Source organism: Halichoerus grypus, chromosome 6, assembly GCF_964656455.1.
Source record: "Halichoerus grypus chromosome 6, mHalGry1.hap1.1, whole genome shotgun sequence".
Classification (NCBI taxonomy): Eukaryota; Metazoa; Chordata; class Mammalia; order Carnivora; family Phocidae; genus Halichoerus; species Halichoerus grypus.
In genome coordinates, this window is record NC_135717.1 from 29,184,599 (window position 1) to 29,203,422 (window position 18,824).

At 53.4% G+C, this 18,824-nt stretch overlaps 1 long non-coding RNA gene across 2 annotated transcripts; it reads right to left on the minus strand.

The window, feature by feature from the left end:
• Positions 1-528: 528 nt before the first annotated feature.
• Positions 529-17,643, minus strand: LOC118555676 (uncharacterized). 2 transcript variants are annotated; one of them, XR_004927107.2, is made up of 4 exons: positions 17,370-17,643; positions 15,405-15,572; positions 1,197-1,304; positions 529-802 (listed from the first exon to the last, which is right to left on the minus strand). It is a non-coding gene; the product is annotated as an uncharacterized LOC118555676 (long non-coding RNA). The 2 variants fall into 2 exon arrangements; XR_004927105.2 differs by lacking the exon at positions 15,405-15,572.
• Between the last annotated feature and the right edge of the window lie 1,181 nt (positions 17,644-18,824).

Sequence of the window (18,824 nt, forward strand, 5' to 3'; positions counted from 1 at the left end):
GTGCAGTGTGACAGCCACTGGCCCCAATGAACTAGTTGCTGGTGCAACCCAGGCAGTGAATGTTCGGATTTTTTAACTCTTAGCTAATTTACACAAAAATAGCCACATATGACTAGGAGCTACGGTCTTGGACAGCGCCACTCTGGAAAATGACTTAACAGCTACAAGCTTCATATCCGTAAAACAGGGACTCATAAGAGTTCCTTCACTGGGCTGTTGTCAGGATTAGAGATAATGTATATTAAGCACATGGTGAAGACAAGGCATTCAATGAAAGGCTGCTTCCTTTCCTTATTAACATCAGCCCGTCACTCTTGAAAAAAACAAAAACAACAACACAAAAACTTGCCCAGAAATTGAGTGCTCAGAAGCGCCCCACCACGGAGACTAAAAATTCGAAGCCATTCCAGAGAAACTCTTGGAAAATGTTCCTTAATTGTAGAAGTTCAATTGCAGCAGGAGGTTATCGGTTGCAAGGGCTGTATTTTGTTACAGATCTAGCCGCAGCTCAATAAATTAAGCAATCACTCAAAATAACATGTTGCTTTAATCCCCTCTTGGAACAATTTCAAGTTGTTTGGTTTTATATTAGCACAGCCCTTGAAAGGAGACTCAACGTTGGTCTCATTTCTTTTTCCTCAATCCGTCAGACCCTCTCCAGATAGATCTCAGCGGGACTAGCAGGAGGGAGGATTCCGAGCCGAGCAGAACTCCTTTTATCAAACCCGGAGTGTTTTCCATCTTCTGGCCTTTATGTGCTCCACGCCTCGTTCGCTAAAATTACTGGCAGGTTTATCTGCAACTAACACAGAAAGAGACACCTCTCAGCAGCCGGTTCTGGACGTGCAAAGCAAACTTGCAGTGGCTTTTCCATTCTCCTCTTCTCCCTAGTGGTTTAGAATCTCACAGTAGAATTTCATTTCCCCTAGAAACTTGGCACCAGAGGTGTCAGCCGGGGAACATATTTGTTTGTGTAAATTAAAAGGAGAATATGTTTTGACCATATTTAAGTTCTAACTGCGCTAAAGAAATAAATACTGACTTGCGCAACGCTTCTCACTGCATGGCTCTGGCTCACCTCCCCAAACTCTGCCTTTGTTTATAAAACCCAAGCTGATGAGAACTCGGAGCAGCTTATCACCTCAGAAAGGGGCCACGTCCACCCCCACCCAGGTCCACATGGCAAGTCCGCTTACCTCATTTGGGACTTTTTTCCCCTGACACACTGCGTCCTTGCTGGGGTGGGTGAGGCCGTGGAAACGGGCTCCCCCACCCATGCGCTCTTGATGGGCATTGGGCAGTAGCTGTAGAAATAAAAAATGCACGTATCCTCTGGACTGAGACATTCTGCTTCTAGGAATGTATCCTGTCAGTATACTTGGACACATGCCAAAGAGAGTATATGTTATAATGGCAAAATCCTGGCGTTAACTGAAATGCTGGCTGGTAGGGGACAGGTTAAGTATGGTGCAATGCTAGAAGGCATTAGAAAGAATGAGGTGGGTCTGAGGGCTGTCACGTCTTCAGGATATATTGGAACGCCCCCAGCTTGCTTAATGTTATGAGCAAAAAAAGTGAATGCACTTGAACAGGCTTTGAAAATGTATGGAGATTATGCAAAGTGCATCCAGCGGTTACTGTTTAGAAAGCGAAATTAAAGATAAATCACCAAGGGGGTGTTCCTTCATTTCCCGCATTATCCTCTTCTGTATTCTTTTTCTTACCACCAGCATGGTATTATTTTCAAAATCTAGGGCAATTAAATAACCTAAAATTGTGTTTTTGATATGATTTCCACACTCTGGAGCAATATAAAATGATAATACTCTTTTCATTACATATCTGTCAGGCTAGTGGAGTGGTGGTGGGAATCCTTGCTTTTCTGGTTTCTTTCTTTCTTTTTCTTTCGAGAGAGGGAGTGGGGGAGGGGCAGAGGGAGAGAGAGAATCTTTTTTTTTTTTTTAATTTTTTTAAAGATTTTATTTGAGAGAGAGAGAGTGAGTGAGCGAGAGAAAGCACAAGCCAGGGAGGGAGGGGGAGAGGCGGAGGGAGAAGCTGACTCCCTGCTTAGCAGGGAGCCCCATGCAGGACTCGATCCCAGGACCCTGGGATCCCGACCTGAGCCAAAGTCAGACGCTTAACCAACTGAACCACCTAGGTTCCCTGAGAGAGAATCTTAAATAGACTCCATGCTCAGCTCAGAGCCCGACGCAGGGTTTGATCCCATGACCCTGAGATCATGACCTGAGCTGAAATCAAGAGTCGGATGCTTAACTGACTGAGCCACCCAGACAGCCCAGCTTTTCTGGTTTCTTTATGCAAATAACCTGGAGTGGGATGCACGGTGGTCCCAGAGAGACACCAGATATGCCCACTTCCCAGTCTCTGGAACCTGTGAATATGACCTTATCTAGCAAAAGATGGGCTTAAGTCAAGGATCTTGAGATGAGTTTATCCTGGATGATCCAGAGGGGCACTGCATGCATCCTTAGAAGAGAGAAACAGAGGCAGACACAGCAAGAATAAGAACGCATGAAGACACAGGCAGAGATTGGAGCGATGTGGGCACAAGTCGAGGACCATGGGAGAGGCAAGGTACAGATCTTCCCCTGAAGCACCTGGGGGGAGTGTGGCTCTGCCAGGTTATGGACTTCTAGCCTCCAGGACTGTGAAATCCTACCTTTCTGTCATTTTAAGCCTCTTAGTTTGTATCAGTTTGTTATGGCAGCCCTAGGAAACTAACACATCACCTGGCTTTTGTAACCCCTATAAAATGCATGAAGCACATAGGTACTTTACGAATAAGTTTGGTAGTCCTGTGTGTTTGGGGGAACACAAAGAATGCATTCATGCACTCCACAGACAGATATTTCTTGAGCATCTAGTTGGTGGCAGGCACGGGTCCAGGTCCTGAGGAGACAGCAGAGAACCAAACAGAGATGCCTGACCACCTGGGGCTGACACATAAGCGGGAGAGGAGAGATCGTTAACTAGAGAGAAGGACCCATGATGGTGGCAGGGGCTGAAGAGAACAAGAAAACATGGAAGGAAGACAGGACCCTGGGAGAATGGGGAGGGGACACTGGAGTAGATGCGGGCAGGGGTTTCGTGTCCACCTGAAGGGAGAGTATTGAGCAGAGGAAGCGAGCACAGAACTTGACCCTACCGGGCACCCATTGGTTGGACCAGAATCAGTAGGAATGAGCTACCCTTCTCCCCCTTTTTCCTTCCCCGCCTCCCTTCCTCCCACGTTTGTTGTCTGCCTACTGTGGGCTAGCAGCTGGGGACGCAAAGATGTCCAGGGTCCCCATGCCCAAGATCCTCACTCATGGGGGGCAACAGGCATGAACAGATCACCACAAATATAACGTGGTAGGCATGGGAGCTTTGGCCAGGATAAGCTGCATGCGTGGCCCGTGGTGGAGAGCAGGGTGGGGAGGAGAGGTGGGGGTACGCTGGGGGCGAGGCTGGGGAGACAGGCAAGCAGGAAAAGGGCCTGATGTACACGTTCAAGAGCAAGGGCGTAGCTCTGATTCAGTGGGAAATGAACAGGTGATGGGGTAGCACATGGACGCGTGTCTGGGGATTCTTGTATTCTCACGTACAGCAGGCACACCTCGGGGACAATGAGTTCTGAGGACAACCTACCCCTTTTAGCTTCACACAGTCCACAGAGAGGACACAGTCCCCACATCCTGAATTGGGGTGCTCTGGGCTGCACAAAAACCAGAGTTGATCTGACTGAGGCAATATGGGGGATTCATCACTCTGGTAGCTGTGATGAGGGAAAAGGCTGAGCTGCTCCTGGATCCAGCACGTGTAAGGCTGTGGGGTCAGAACTTAGCGCCGGCCTCTCTCCTTCCTCCCCACCCCCATCCCATCTCTCATCGCTCCCTCCCTCTGCTTGTTGACCTCAATCTCTGGGGCCACGTGTACCTCTGGACGCTAGCGAGTGGAGCTAAAGCAACCTTCCCACCCGCTCCAGGTAGGACAAGCCTCGACTGGCTGTGCTTGGGTCACGTGACCACACCTGGACCAGTTACTGCTGTCTGGCACCGAAGTGGGCTGCTGCGATTGGTCATGTTTGGTCACATGTCCGTGTTTGGACCAATTACTGTAGCGGAGGGATGGGTGTCGTGGGTGGCCATCTTTGGTCCTATTCTCACCAGTGTCAGGTGTTTGAGCGGAAGTGGGGGAGGAGGTGTTTGCAAAACAAACCCCCCAAAACCCCTAAAACAAAAACCCCATAAATAATAAAAAACCCAGAGCCATCTCACTCCTCCAGAGACATCTGCTGGCTGTGCTTCTACATTTACTTGGCTGAGAATTGCCTCAATCTTGAGTCAGACGCTTTAAGATCCACTATACGGTCTCCCAACCCCCCGAGCTGCCCGCAGGATTTACTCAGACCTGTTGTAGTTCTTTTTTTTTTTTTTGCTACTGTCATTATTTATTTTAATCAAATTAAAAAAAATTTTTTTTTCATCTTTGGTTGATGATTGCCGCTTCTGCTAAGGGTCGGAACTGCGCGTGTCCTTTTGAGAGGGCTGCGTTGCCCCTGCTCAGGACACAGCCCCTTCTATGGTGTAGGTGAGGAACTGAGGAGTGAATGAACGTGCGTTCACTCATTGAACTTGCCGCAGAGAACAGGAGGAGGTACAAGGTCCTTACCTGTTCTTTCCTCAAGGAGTCCCTCTCTCCTCCCCGACCCCCTTCCCAGTCGTGTTGTGTACCCCTCCATGACAACGCTCTGTTAAGATAAGTGCATCGCTGGGCATCATCCAAACACACACTGGGGGCTCTGAATCTCTTGGTGTCCTGAGTAAAGAGTATACATTCTTGAGATGAGACTGGATTAGCACAAGAAATAAGGTTCCTTTGGTTGGTGGAGACTACCCTTGAGAAGGATAATGGCGCTGAGAGGGATCGGGTGCCGTGACGGGCTGCCAGTGTCTGCCATGACCACCTGCCTCAAAAGGGCACCCCTAGTCCTGCCGCTGCTCTGGATGGTTTGCTAACCAGGGGGCCTCTGTTCTGAAGACTGCAGCCCTGTCATCTGCTGTGAGATCAGAGGACACTCAGAGTCCAGGACAAAATGGTGTGCCCAAATAAAACAACTGCAGGCTCTTAGGGAGGAAGGCTTAAGGCAAATGGCTAATTTTTTAAAGTACTTATAACCCACATGTCAGCTGGGGTCATCTTATTTTTGGAGATTCAGATGGAACGGGCTTGAACTCTGTCCCTCATGCCACTGTCTCCCACATGGGAGACCCAACTTCTCTTGGAAACGTTCCAGTGATTGGGGGTGAGGGGTGCTTATGTCTGTCCTAGGCACCAAAGCTCTAAATTCCTGTGTCTAATGAATTAGTTCTGCTTGGGCACCCTTTTGCTGGCCTCATGGGCACGTGACACGTACAGTTGCACAGGGCCTATGTTTGGTTTAATGCTCTGCTGTTGTCATCTTGAACTTCTGAATAATTTTTGAACAAAGGGCTCCATATTTTCATTGTGCAAATTACGTAGCCAGTCCTGCTTTGTTCAGGAGCTGTTCCTTTCCACCCAACGTTGACCCACTCGGTCCTCTGCCCCAATTCCTCTGATCTCCCCAAATTCTACCCACACAAAGATGTGGGCGGAGGACACTCTGAAGGTTTGGGACGGAAGAAAAGTGTTGACCCCTCAGCCAAATTAACAACATAAAGTCAGTGCTTGAATTGGCTTCGAACTCTTCGAAGAGTGACAAAGGGGATGGAGGGAAGGCAGATGACTCAGGACTGGCAAAGGCTGGTAATTGTTGATGATGGGTTCCAGTGCTCATTACAGTATTTTACTTACATTCAATATGGCGGGAAAGTAGAAAATACAAAGTAGAAAAAGGCAATATAAGATGTGCTTCTGGCAGCTCCTCAAAATGTTAAACATGGAGCTTCCATATGACCCAGAAATCACACTTCTAGGGTATACGCCGAAGAGAAATGAATACGTACGCCTACACAAGTGTTGAAAGCTGCATTATTCCTAATAGCCAGAAAGTAAACAATCCAAATGTCCATCACCTGACAAATGGATAAATAAAAAAATGGATACTATTCAGCCACCAAAAGGAATGAAGGAATGAAGTCCTGTGGTATGCTACAGCGTGGAAAGACCTTGAGAACACAATGCTCAGGGAAAGAAGCCATTCACAAAGGATCATACACTGCTTCATGTGAAATGTCTAGAACGGGCAAATCTATAGAGAAGAAAGTAGATAAGTGATTGCTTAGGATGCGGGGGGAGGAGGATTAGGACACTGATGTTTCTTTTTGAGGTGATAAAAAGGTTCTAAAATTGACTATGATAATGAATACCCAACTCTATGAATATACTCAAAGCCATTGAACTGTCCACTTTAAATGGGTAAATTAGATGGTAAGTGGGTTATATCTCAATAAAGCTGTTTAAAAAATAAGTCATGCCCCCCGACTTCTCCCACCAGGAATCCTTAGTCTTCAGCTTCTTGCCTTTTGGGAAATCCCCCTTCTCCTATACCCTCTCTCTGTGCACACACACACACACACACACACACACTGCTATCCTGCCTTTCAGTTACCTTCTTGTGCCTTAAGCTGTTTTTCATCCTCTTTCCATTCTCACAGACTTCAGAAAACTCCCTTCTCTGAGAAGTTCCTTCCACAGCCAAGGTGCCCCAATGAGGTATCTTTCTAAACTATAACCCTTTCCTCTTTAAAAAGTTACTCAGTCACAGCTATTAAAATTACAGCTTTCAAATCCCCATGGTGTCCTATTATGGCAGTCACTAATAATTCCTAATAGTTGTAAATTCCAAGAGCTTCATAATTCCCTCAAGAAAAGAGAGGCCGATTCAATCTCTCCAGAGCCAGGCGTCTCTGACCTGAACATAACTTACTCACTTCACAGATGGGGAGAGAGGATGGGAAAGAATGTTGCCCGGGCCAAACCGGAAGGCAGGTTTTTGAGTCTGGAACAGGGGTGGGCCAAATTCGGCCCATGTCTTGTTTTTGTAAATAAAGTTTTATTGGAACACACAGCCACGTCAGTTCATTTCTGTGTTGTCTGTGTCTGCGTTTTTGTTATAATGGCCGAGTGGAGGAGCTGTGACACAGACCATAGGGCCTGCAGAGCCGAGAATATTTAGTATCTGGCCCTTTACGGGGCAAGTCTGCTGGTCCCTGAGATGGAAGATCTAGGCTTGAACCCCAGCTCATCACATGCTGGCTGTGTGACCTTGGGCAGGTCTCAAGTGTTCTCAAGTGTTGCAGTAATAGTGCCTCCCTGGGCAATGACTTCATGCGTGTCAAGTGCCTAGTATGTATAAAGCGCTCAATATATGCTGGTGGTTGTGTTATTTAGAAAAGGAGGCCGACGACTCTGACTTTATGGGGTTATCTGAAGCAGCGGAGAGAGTGCCTGTTCTGTGAAAACAGTTGGCGAAACATACAAATGTTTCTTATTGTCCTAAATATCCTAAAGGCTTTTCAGGTGATTCTCTGCTTCTTAGTAATATTTATAATTTGGAGCTGTGAGAGTATAAAAGGCCTCTAATTTCAGAGGAAGAAGGACCTCTGATCCACAAATCCAAACCTTCTCATTTAATGGCCCAGGAAACTGCCTCCCTGACCCCTGGCTGGGATTTGAACCTGCCCAGAACTAAAACCTGAGTTATTTTTTCGCCTGAACTCTGCATCTTCTCCAGTAACAGGTGCTCAGGAATCCGGGCCCACGTGTCTGTAAATACCCGCGTTGTCCCTGAGCACCCCACCGGCAGCTGTTCAACAGCGTTCTGCTGCAGAGCACTGGCAGGTGGGGTCGGGGCGGGGAGGAACGAGGTGCACATCCCCACACCCTTCAGGGGCTACCCAGAGGCCTGCTGGGGTGGCCAGGGCTGACATTGCACCCCCCCCGACGACCTGCTTTCCTGGGAGGTGTCCTTTATATCGGTTTGGATCAGGATCTACAGCGGCCTCCCCATTCATTCGCTTAGCTTCACGGACATTAACTGAGCAGCTCATACATGCTGGGTCCTGGGGGTACAGCCGTGAATGAATGACAGTGCCTGCCCTTGGCTGTGGCCCCCTTGACTTCTCAAAGGGGCGACAAACAAACCAATAAGCATCCGAGCAGTTCAGCCCTGTAATCGACCTTCCTTTTGTCCCCAGGATTTCCATCCCACAGCGAATCCTGCACTGGTGAATTGGACAGTTACTCTGGACCTGGCTATAGGCTCTGTGGATGGTAGGAGTTCAGAGTGACTGCTTTGGGGGTCAATCAGATCTGGGCAGGGCTGGCTCCCCAGTTTGCAAAATGAGAACCCGGGGCCCCGTGTGCCAAAATTATTAAAAATGTCAAGATGACGACAGCAGGGCATTAAAACCAGGGCCGGGCCCACAACCTGGGGTCAGACTCTTCCAGCTGGGCGCCTCCCTGCGCCCCGGTTTTCTCATCTGAACAAGGACCTGTTAAGGCCCACCTAAGGGTTGGTTGCGGCTGTAAAGGGAGATGAGGTGCCTATGAGAATAGTGGCCATTTGTTACTCTTAGATAATGGTTATGCCTTAGGCAGCTCGTGGTCAATGCCAAGCACCATCCTTAGTTCTTTAGGGACGTGCGTTTAAGTCCTCCTCACTGCAGCCCTGTCGTGTAGGTACTATTATTCTAGCACATCTGGATGGGGCAGCAGAGGCCCAGAGAGGAGAGGGAGCTTGCCTGAGGTCACACAACAGTCAGTGGAAGCATCCGGATTCAAACCTGGGCTATCCAGGCCCTGGTCTGAGTTCTTAACCTACCTGTGTGTCCCCGGAGTTGACACGTGACTGACACTCACAGGGGCACACACGGGCAGGAACGCATGCCCCTTCCCTGAGATGCTAACACCAAGTCTAGCGTGTGAAATTTCCTCCATAACGTGGGATTCTTTGTTTGCTTTCTCTTCTGTCTCCCCTGACTCAAGGGGGAGCCCTGTGCAGACAGGGGCTGTCTTGCTCCCGGCTGCGTCCCTGGCCCCTGGCACGGTGCTTAGCACACAGTAGGTCCTTGACAAGACATGTGCTTAGCAAAGGGAGTCAGGAAGCAGGTGTCCAGCCAGGGCATTTGGATCCAGAATCAACAGCTGCAATTCTCAGAACTTTAAGACTGTGTGGCTTAAGAACTTGTTCTGGGGAGATCCCACAGCTAAAGAAATCCTCTCTCTCCCTCCTGGCTTTTCCCACCTGGGGCTCTCCCCACCGTGTGGGAGAGAGGCATGGAAGGGGTGCCTGAAGGCCCAGCCCCCATTCTGGCGGGCCGCGGGGCGGGGGCGGGGGTTGTGCTAGGGCAGCCGGGCCGCTCCTGATGCCACCCCCCACCCCATGACACAGCAGAAACTGAAACCAGAGTCCGCCCCTGCTGGCTGGGACCGCACGCTCACTGTTTCCCTGTAAAGCCACCGTCCCGGGGGGGCAGGCAGGGGCTGGTGCCCGGGCCTGGCACAGGGTGGCCTGTCGAAGGAGCGTCCCTGCAGGCTGAGGGTGCTGCTGGTCCCAGGGCCGCTGGTGCTGTTTGTGAACCACGGCAGCTGCCCGATGGAGCCCTGTGACTTCCTTGATCTGGGACAGAGGGTTCTCTTCTCCCACCTCACTGAGAAACTGAGGCCCAGAGAGGTGCCCTGGGGAGGGGGAAGGGCGCTGGGTCATCGCGACCCTAAGGCGGGAGACAAATCTGAGCAATGGGGGTGGGGGGTGTAGGGGCGGAGATGTCACTGGTGTGGGTGGGCAGGGAAGGGGTGGGGGCACCCCTGAGAAGCGAGGACGCGTGACACCCTGGCTGTCATGGGTGGAGCCCGCCACAGATTTGAATTGGCGACCCGAGGATGTGGGTGCCGAAAATCGCTGAGACATACACGAATGCTTAATTCAGTGGGTCTAGGAAACTTGACTGTCTCGATTTCTGCCCCATCCTCAGGCTACCTCTACTGTTCCTTGCTTAATATGTTTCTTCTAAGCAACGTACCCTCTTTCACTTAAATAAATTGGTATAAAAAGGGGGCCTTCTATTCCTACCCCCAATTAAAAACCAGTTGCTTGCTGCAAACAGAAATTGGCCGTACAAAGAAATACCTAGGAGAATAATGTATACCTGGAACCAGGTACCACTTACAATCGCTGGGTAGATCTGTGCATCAGACTTGGGAGGTGGCTATTCTAAGCTGTGGGTTTCACGGGGGAGGAAATGGCGGCCCAGAGAGGTTGGGCCACTTGCCTGGGGCGACACAGCAGGAGTCCCAGCTGATTCCAGAAACCCATGCTCACTGTGGGGCTATGGTCTCCCCTCCTTGTTTGAGTCGCCTCAGCATATAAGGCGTGTGTTAGGAAATATTAGTACCAATCCCTTCCCCGGTGAATGCTTTAACTTCCCCATTTTCAAAGCCCGCCACAAAGCCTTCGGGGCTCATATAGCGCTTGAGCTCATTATAGCCGTGGGTGGCAACCATGATCCCTTCCAGGCCAGAGCCTGGAGTGTGGCCCCTCCCTTGGCAGATAGGGAAACCGAGGCAGAGAGTGGGAAAGTGACCTGGCTCAGGGATCGGGGCAGGGGGGAGAAAGCCAGGACTGGCCAGGGCCCCTTGCCAAGGTGAAGATCCCAGAGGCCCCGCTGGAAGGACCAGGCTGAAGGGTGAGAGTCGCCTCACCCGCCTGGTCAAACAGGTAACACTTGCTTGTTTTCCACCTTTCCCACCTTCCCCCCACGCGTCCCCCTTCCCCCTCTTCCCCCTTCCCTCCCCGCCCCCCGCCCCTGGAGGGCAAAAAAGCACAATTAGCAACACTGTCTGTGGATGGCGCCTTTTTCTTTCTCGTGTGGCCATAACCAGCTGTGAGCTGTGTGCTGGGAGAATTTGGGGGGAACATCTTTCTCTTCTTTTAGTTGCTGGAAGACCTCAGAGCTGCCATCTTCCCAGCTAGCCCAGGGCCCCCGAGGAATACTGCAAGAGCAATAAGGATTTTTAGGGGCATTATGATAGTAGAATGGAAACACATCTGCCCCCAAAAGTCCCTCATTTTCCCTGCGGTAACGAACCAGCTGGGCAGGAAGTGGTGGTGCTCGGAGCACCGGGAGCCAGAACTAAAAAGGAAAAAATGTACAAAGTGAGAGCAACCTTGAAATAAGCCAAAGCTTTCATGGTCTGCGGCGGCTCCACCTAGGCTCCCCAAAAGCCTGATGATTATTGGCCGATAATTGGCTAAACATGTCGCTGTGCAGCCACTGCGAGACGGACACGCCTTCTCTGTGGCCCAGAACACACCAAGATCGGGAACCCCAGAGCAGGTGGGAAGGACCAGGCCACTTCCAGGATTCGCCTGTGACGCTTCCCCAAGACCCCAATGGATGCTTCCCGAAATCTCCTTACCCATCTACGGGAGCCATGCATCCATCAATACCTCCTGGTGTGGAATGCGGGAGAAAGGCAGTCAACGTGGAAACCCAGGGGGAAGTATCTGGAAAGGGGAGCACCTGTTTCCACGGCCGTACAACCAACCAAAGGGGCGAAGGCTTGGGTAGGGGAGCGTGGTGGTGGTGGCTGATGGGGCAGAAGTGGGTGGGGAGGGGGAATCCCTGCTCAGGTCCAGGAAGCCATCTCTCAGGTCTGGCCACTAGATATCGAGGACTAAGAAGTCCAACACACTGTCTCCCCTGGGGCTGGTGGCCTGCAAGCTCTCTGCAGGTGCAGGTCCCCCAGGCCGGCCAGCACCCCTGGGCCCTGAAAGAGTTAACCTCCCCCACGGCTGCTGACACCCAAGGAGGAGGCTGCTCACCCAGCAGGCTGGCATATCACACTGGGCCATCAAGAGAAGAGAGAGGGGCTGAGAACAGCCTCTGTGAGCTCTGTGAATGGAGGCCGCCTCTGCCTTATCGCCATCGGACCGAAAACGGGACGCAAAGGCTTCCCGGCCCAGAACCGGCTCCTTGGCACCTGTCGCGTGGCATCTGTGCCGGTGAGCACCGGGCGGTCGGGGCCAGGCCTGTAAGGGAGCGATTCTACGCTCTCCATGTGACAGCTGGTAACCCGGCCCCGATCTCTTCTTTCAAGCGGCACCTAAAATATTCTCTGGGTGAAGCTGAGGCTAAATATGGCACGGCCTGCGAGCGCCCGGTCTGGACCTTTTAATGCCATTCTAAGACACAATCAGGAACCCACGCACGAGGCCTTTAGGTGGCCTGGAGTCCAGTTGCTGGGGCCAAACGGGAGTCCCGTGGGACTGGCTGACTCAGGGCTGGGTGCAGCATGCCTGAGCGGGCTTCTTCCCTGCAAGCTCAACTCCGGGATGCCCACCCACTTCTCTCTCGGCCGTCCCCCTCCCCGCCAGGCCGGCTCAGGGTCCCCTCGTCTGCCCAGCAGGCCCCCTGATGGGCCTCCAATGCCTTCTCCCCACTTCGGGGCTGCAACCCTTGCCCTGCTGGCCTGGGTCTTCCTCGCTGCCCGATGGAAGAGGCCTGGGGAAGGCAGCAGCTTGCTCGGTCGCTGAGACGCTGCTGGCCCCGCGCCACGCCCCCTGGGCCCACCCCAAATGCGAGGATCCCGGAGAGGACTTCCGGCTGGCCTGCAAAAGCATAGCTCTGCCCCTGAACCTTCTAGACTCACGCACAGGCGGATTTGCCCCAAGCCCCTCGGACAGCCTCATCTGTTTCCCTCTGAGCATCTGGGACGCTGTGCTTAGCCAAATGGGGCTCTGCCCTCACCAGAGACCATGCGGTAAATGGGACACTGAGCCCTGCAGAGTCCCCGGGGAGGCCGCTCTCAGGAGCCCAATACCCCGCTTCTAGCCAACAAGTGCTGCCGGCGGGGTCTTGGGAGCAGAGACCCCCGTGCACCTGTCCGGGGGCTCGTCTGGGCACCAGCGGCGCCTCTCAGGCCGCGTTCAGGCCTGGGCAGGCAGTGGTCCAGGCTGCCTGGGGCGGAGATGCCAACAGGCCCGGGCACTGATCTCACGCACGATTCCAACGAGAGAGCTTACTTTTCTGCACGCCTCTGAGCAAACTTTCACACCACGCTGCACAGCTAACTTCAGGCTCAAGGTGGCCACCACCTCCCTTCCCTGCGGGGGCCAAGCAAATCCTGGACAAAAGGCTCCATTTGCCCCCCATCTTCCGGGTGTATTTTAAACATGGCTTTCTTGTGACACCGGCAGCAGTTTCCACTTCCTACGTGTGTGTCCCCCTTTCGTGGAGCGGTGCGGCCATTCAGAGACACCCGAGAAACAAGTCTGCCCTGTGGTTCCTTAAATGCAGATGCTTGAAGATGATATACAATCTGAAACTTGAAGGCTCTGTAAATACGGACATGCCCCCTAGAACCCAAGATTCCGGGCGGGCATCAGATCACTGGCCACTCTAAAGGGAGACCAGAGGAGGGCTGGGGGCTCAGGGTGGTGGCGGGACCCCAAAGCTCACTCCTTCCAAACTCTCTACCTCATCCACCCTTTTGCTTGAAAAGCCTGCCTGGCTACCGGGCCTGCAAAGCCGATGGTGGTTTACCTCATGGTCGTGTGGTGGTTTTGTTTCCCTCGTTCCGGACATAAGCAGCAAGAAAAAAAAAAAAAAGAAAAAGACTTTACATGTTCCCAAGTTTGGGATGCTGGGCAAGAAAGAAAATTCCAGAACAATGTTTTATTTTGTTGGTACGTGCACGTATTTTCTGGCACGTGAGTCTAAGGACCGAGTTTCCCTTAACCATGATCAGGCTAATTTTTATCCTCACTGCCCGAAAGAGCTGTATTTACTCCACGATCCCAATTAAAAGAGGGTGAGCTGATCTGCTGCTAGAAAGCCGTACCTTTACCTGGCAAGAATCATCTTTCTGTTCTTAATATTTAGGGTGGAGAGTGTGTGTGTGTGTGTGTGTGTGTGTGTGTGTTGAGGGGGGCGGTGCTGGGGAGCAAGAAAAAGAGGGAGTGTTCCCTTGTAGGGACTTTCCCACCTATCATTGGTTTGAGTCATAAACGCATGTTTTATTCTTAAGGAAGTATTCCTCTCATTGCACTACCCCCTCTAAATATTTCACCCCTGGCTAGATCATATTTTTTCCCCCCTTTGAAACATTTGTGTCCCGATGAGATTCGCTGTATCTTAGATATTGCTAAGAACTAAATTCCAAGTTTCTATTTTTTTTTTCTTCTGAATCCACACGTCTTGGAGGTGGGGTGTGTGTGGGGGGTGCGGATAGCAACCGCTTCGTGAAATTTCACACAGGCCAAAGGAGAAAAGCCAAAATGCATTCAGCGTATTCTGCAGTTCCTTGTTAATTTGTGTGTGTGTGCGCGCGCGCACGCGTGTGTGTGTGCATGTGCGTGTGTGTGTTTTCTTATTGCTGTGGGGAGGACAGGGAGAGGGTGGTGGTAGGAACATGCACAGGAGCTGTGATTCTCTGCCCAAGTACTGAAGACTTCTCACGGCAGAGTCCTGATTTATAAGCCCTTCACCATCCCACCCTGCCTGTTTCCAGACTCCGAAGGGGGGCAAAGTTGCGCTAAATGTATTCAGAGTTCCCCGCGCCGGTTCGGGGGCCGCGTGTCAGCCAGGGCTGTGCCATTGCAAATGCTCGCAGGAAAGCAGACCCGCTTCACACTCGGCACGAAACTCTGTCTGATTCTCCCCACTTCACAATCCAGTCATGTTAACATACGGCTTCACCGCCTGGATGCGAGCTCAGTGTCTTGGCGCACCATTCCGTGTTCCGGCCTCGTTAATTCACGCAACACACCCGATTCGTACAAGTATCATTAAAGGCTAATTTGGCGAGATATCCTTATTTAGCAAAGCAAATAGGATCTGACAGCTCTCTGGGGCTGCCGGGGGCGGGGCGACGATCCAGCAAAGCACAAACACAATTTGTGTCACAACGTGACAGTTTCCCATCCGTGAGCCACGCTGGGACTGTGGACTCTTGAAAATTGTGCTGTTTCATCGTGTCCCGTAACAAAGAGAAAGAACTCGGGAAGTAAAAAACTGTTTTTGCCAAGGCCCCGGCGCGCAAATGTCATCTGTGTGTACATGTCTCATGTCTGTTAAACACAGAATGTGCCATCAAGAACCCCGTGTTCCAAAGTTCTTTAGGTACAGCTCACTTTCCTATTCGGTGCTGTGGACACCTGATTGAAATCCAGGTTTGCAAGTAAATCAACTTAAGGTATGTGGGCGTCTGCATAGGTCACAACCGGAGGGCAGAGGTATCCGTGTGTGTGTGTGTGTGTGTGTGTGTGTGTGTGTGTGTTGAAATTAATACAACTTAATAAGGTGAGTGTTCTGGGAAGGTATTTGTGCCCCTACCACCCTTGTCTTAGAGAGCCCCGGTGAACACACTATCCTGAGTCTCTTATAAATATGGCTCGTGGCAAGGCACCAAAGAAATACCGTGACTCCCCGCGGAAGCCAGCAGAGGGGTGCTCCTTTGACAAATGTGAAGAAAAATCTAACGTCATGACCATTCACAGCGTCAACGGTGTTTGATCTGGAGGGTGTCAAACCGGGATGCCGCTCATTCCCTTCAAATCCTGTCCTCTACGACAGCTCATTAAACCACTGGACAAAAAAAAAAAAAAAAAAAAGTACAATTCCCTTATCTCTTTCTGGCCTCCCGAGGGAAGAGGCCCTTAAAAACTTAGCAGGTTCAACAACAAACTGAGCGTGTGTGCGCGCGCGCACAAGACTATCCACCTCCCCCCAACAGCCTTTCACTTTTACCAAAAGTAGCAAACCTCCCCCCCTTTCTCCAATCAGCTTTTAGACGTGCAACTTGGAGGTGTCAGCTCTTGGCTCTCTCTCCACGGACTGCTGGGCCTGAATCCCTCGATGTTTAGAATGACCCCAAAAGCGGGACTTTGTGGGCCAGTTGGATAAAACATAAACTCATCTCGCCCTCAAAACCCCGATTCTGGGACCACAGCCTCCAAAACCTTTCCAAAGAGGTGTGTTCCCCTCCACAGCTCAAAGCACTGGGCAGGCTGCCTCAGAGGCAGGATTTTGGAGAATCCTGGATAATTAAAAGAATCCTGGGTTTTCCTACAGGGATGACAGTCGATCTCACCGACAAGCCAGGATGGTGGTGGGAGGGATGGGGGCGGGTGTCTGCCCACCCCAAAGCCGGGATCTTTTCCCTCTCCTGACCCCAGCCTTACAATTGGGCCCAAAAGCTTCCCAGGGAAGACGCTGGGCCCCCAAAATGTCCCTTAGCAAAGCGCAAAAGGAGTGTCCTTGGTGCGGCATACAATCCCCACCCCACCCCCCTCATCCAGCTAAAGTTTAGTTATTTATGCCCTTAATTGTCCCTCATTAAAGTCAAATTTGCTGCTTGCCCCTATTGGGGGAAATTATTTCCACCTTAACAGCTCAATTAGCCTCTGGGTTCCGAAAAGGCCACCCCCCCACCCTTTCTCCCCATTTTAAACCCCCTCTCTTTTTCACAACTTCTCCTAAAAATAAATTATAAATATGGATGTGTCCTCAGAGGATCTGAGCGGCACATTCCAACGCTCCCCATGGTGGGGATTGGAAGCAGGGGAAAGCAGAAAGGCCACTCCCACCCCCATCCCCAAATCAAAATGCCTTTTCCCCCCGAACTTTTGCCAGAGCAACACGGTGTGGTCTCGGGCCCTGGCACCTCACTCTGCACCCCGGAACCTAGTTGTGTGTGTGGGTTTTTTTTTCTTCCCCCGCTCCTGCCCATCAGAAGCTAAGCCAACGTGCTATGGCCGCCTGCTCCTCCGGGGGGGGGGGGCAGCCAACTTTACTTCGGGGAAGGTGGTAACTCTCTGGGGACTGTCCTCCCCTGCTTTGCCGGCGGTCCCCAGGGCCCGGGCCGAGCGAGCGCGGCCCGGGGCGCACGTGGAGTGGCGGGGCGCGGCGGGCGCGGACCTGCGAGCGGGCGGCCTGCTCTCCGCGCGGCATTGATATCGGGGTCACGCAGCGAGTCAGTTTCCCGCACGGGCTTTCCGGGGTGGGGGCGGGGTGGCTGCCTTTCCAACCGCGCGTTAATTTCCAAGCCCCAGCATCTGGGAGGTGGGGGGCTGCCTCGCCCCGATCCCACCTCCTCGCCTAACACGCCCCTCTCGGGAGCCGGGGAGGGGGCTGGGGAGGTAGCCCAGCCCCGCCGCCTCGGGGGGCGGCAGCGGCGGCGGATCGCAGCCCAGACAGGCGTCTAGCGCCGGGTCCCCGGAGGGCCGGGCGCTGCCCCCGCCACCACCTCCCCGCTCCCGTCCCCACCCGCCCCCCAGGCGGCCGCCCCGCACCCCCCGGGCCCGGGGGCCTGAGCACCCACCTGCCGCGGCCCCTGCCCCGGCGCGAGCGAGGGTGCCATGCAGGCAAGAGGGGGAGACTCACCGCCGCTGCCTCCTCCGGGGGCGCAGGGGGGCCCCCCGGGGCTGCGCCTTCCTGGGCTCCCGGGAGGCGTGCGCGGGGCGGGGGGCGCCCGCGGGCCCTGCAGCCTCCGCCTCGATTGGAGCCCAGCCTCAAATCCTTCACCGCGGGGGGGGACTTCCAGAAAAAGATCCCACCCCTCCCCAGACAAGATCCAAGTGATGGGCGGGGGGCGTAGAAAATCCTTTTCTGCCGAGAGCACGGAGCCGACGGGGCTGCACCCGGCCTCCACGGTCCGCTGCCGCCACAAAGCCGCGCCCCCGCCCCCCCGGCCCCCCTCCCCCGCTCCTCCCCCCCCCACGCCCTATGGCCGGCCCGGGGCGGGGGCTGGGCCGGCCCGGGGTTGGCGGCGCTGGGGAGGCGGCGGCGGCCCAGGCGGGGCGGCTCCTCCCCGGCCCGGGAGAGAGGGCGAGAGCCTGGAAGCGGCGCGCGCCCGCCTGCCCGGGTGGGGGCTGGGGCGGGGGCCGGGGTGGGGGGGGTGCCTTCCTAGAAACCCTCGCCAAATATAGTCAGCGGATAGGGGCATTCCTAGAAATGCGGCGGCGACGTCAGCCTCGACCTGTGGGGGCAGAGCCTGGGGTTCTCCAAACTGGGGGGAGGACGGGGGGAGGAAGAGATTCCCCATTTCCGACACCCCGTGGGCCGGAGGAGGGAGCCTGGGCTGGGCCTCCCTCCTGGGGGCGGGCAGGAGTCCTCCACATGCGCTCCAGGGATCCCTCGGCTGGGGTGCAGGGTGCCTGAATGGGGACACATCTACTTAAGATTCAGACTCGCCCCCAGATCTGCTAGCCTCTTTCGGGAACCCCAGTGCCAGTGCCAGCAGGCGCTTTTAGATGTTCCTCCCATTTTCATCGCCCCCCCCCCATGAACAAATAGTGGAAGTCGGAGCAGCACCCGGACTGGCCGCCACGCCTGGTCACCACCCCTTGGTGGCCCCTAACCTGCTCTGGGATGACTGGAGTCCCTTGGAACTCCCAGTTTTGGAAGCTGGACGGACATGCTCTGTTCCCAAGAACTCCCCAAATACCAACCCACTTTCAGGCCAAAACATAAAGTTGTGCTTGTCCTCCCCCCCCCCCCCCCCCCCCCCCCCCCCCGTTGCAAAGTCACTTTGGTGCTGCTTTCTAAGTGGCAGGGTCCAAGAGATCTGCAGGAAATTGGTGGTGGGGCATTGAGGGTACCTTCTCCACTTGGCAAAGATCTGGCCCCTGGGGTGACACCCCCTTCATAAGCTACATAAGGTTCCGACAGTGAGGGGGCCCCTCCCCTACAGCTGAGCCCCTCCTGAAATCTGCTTCACCTGCACCCCTTGCCCAGGGACCCCCAGATCATGGTACAAGTGTCCCCTCTTGCCCCAAGAGGATCCAGATAACTGAGACATGACTTGTCCCCCTCTACTACCCAGCCTCTTTTCGAGTC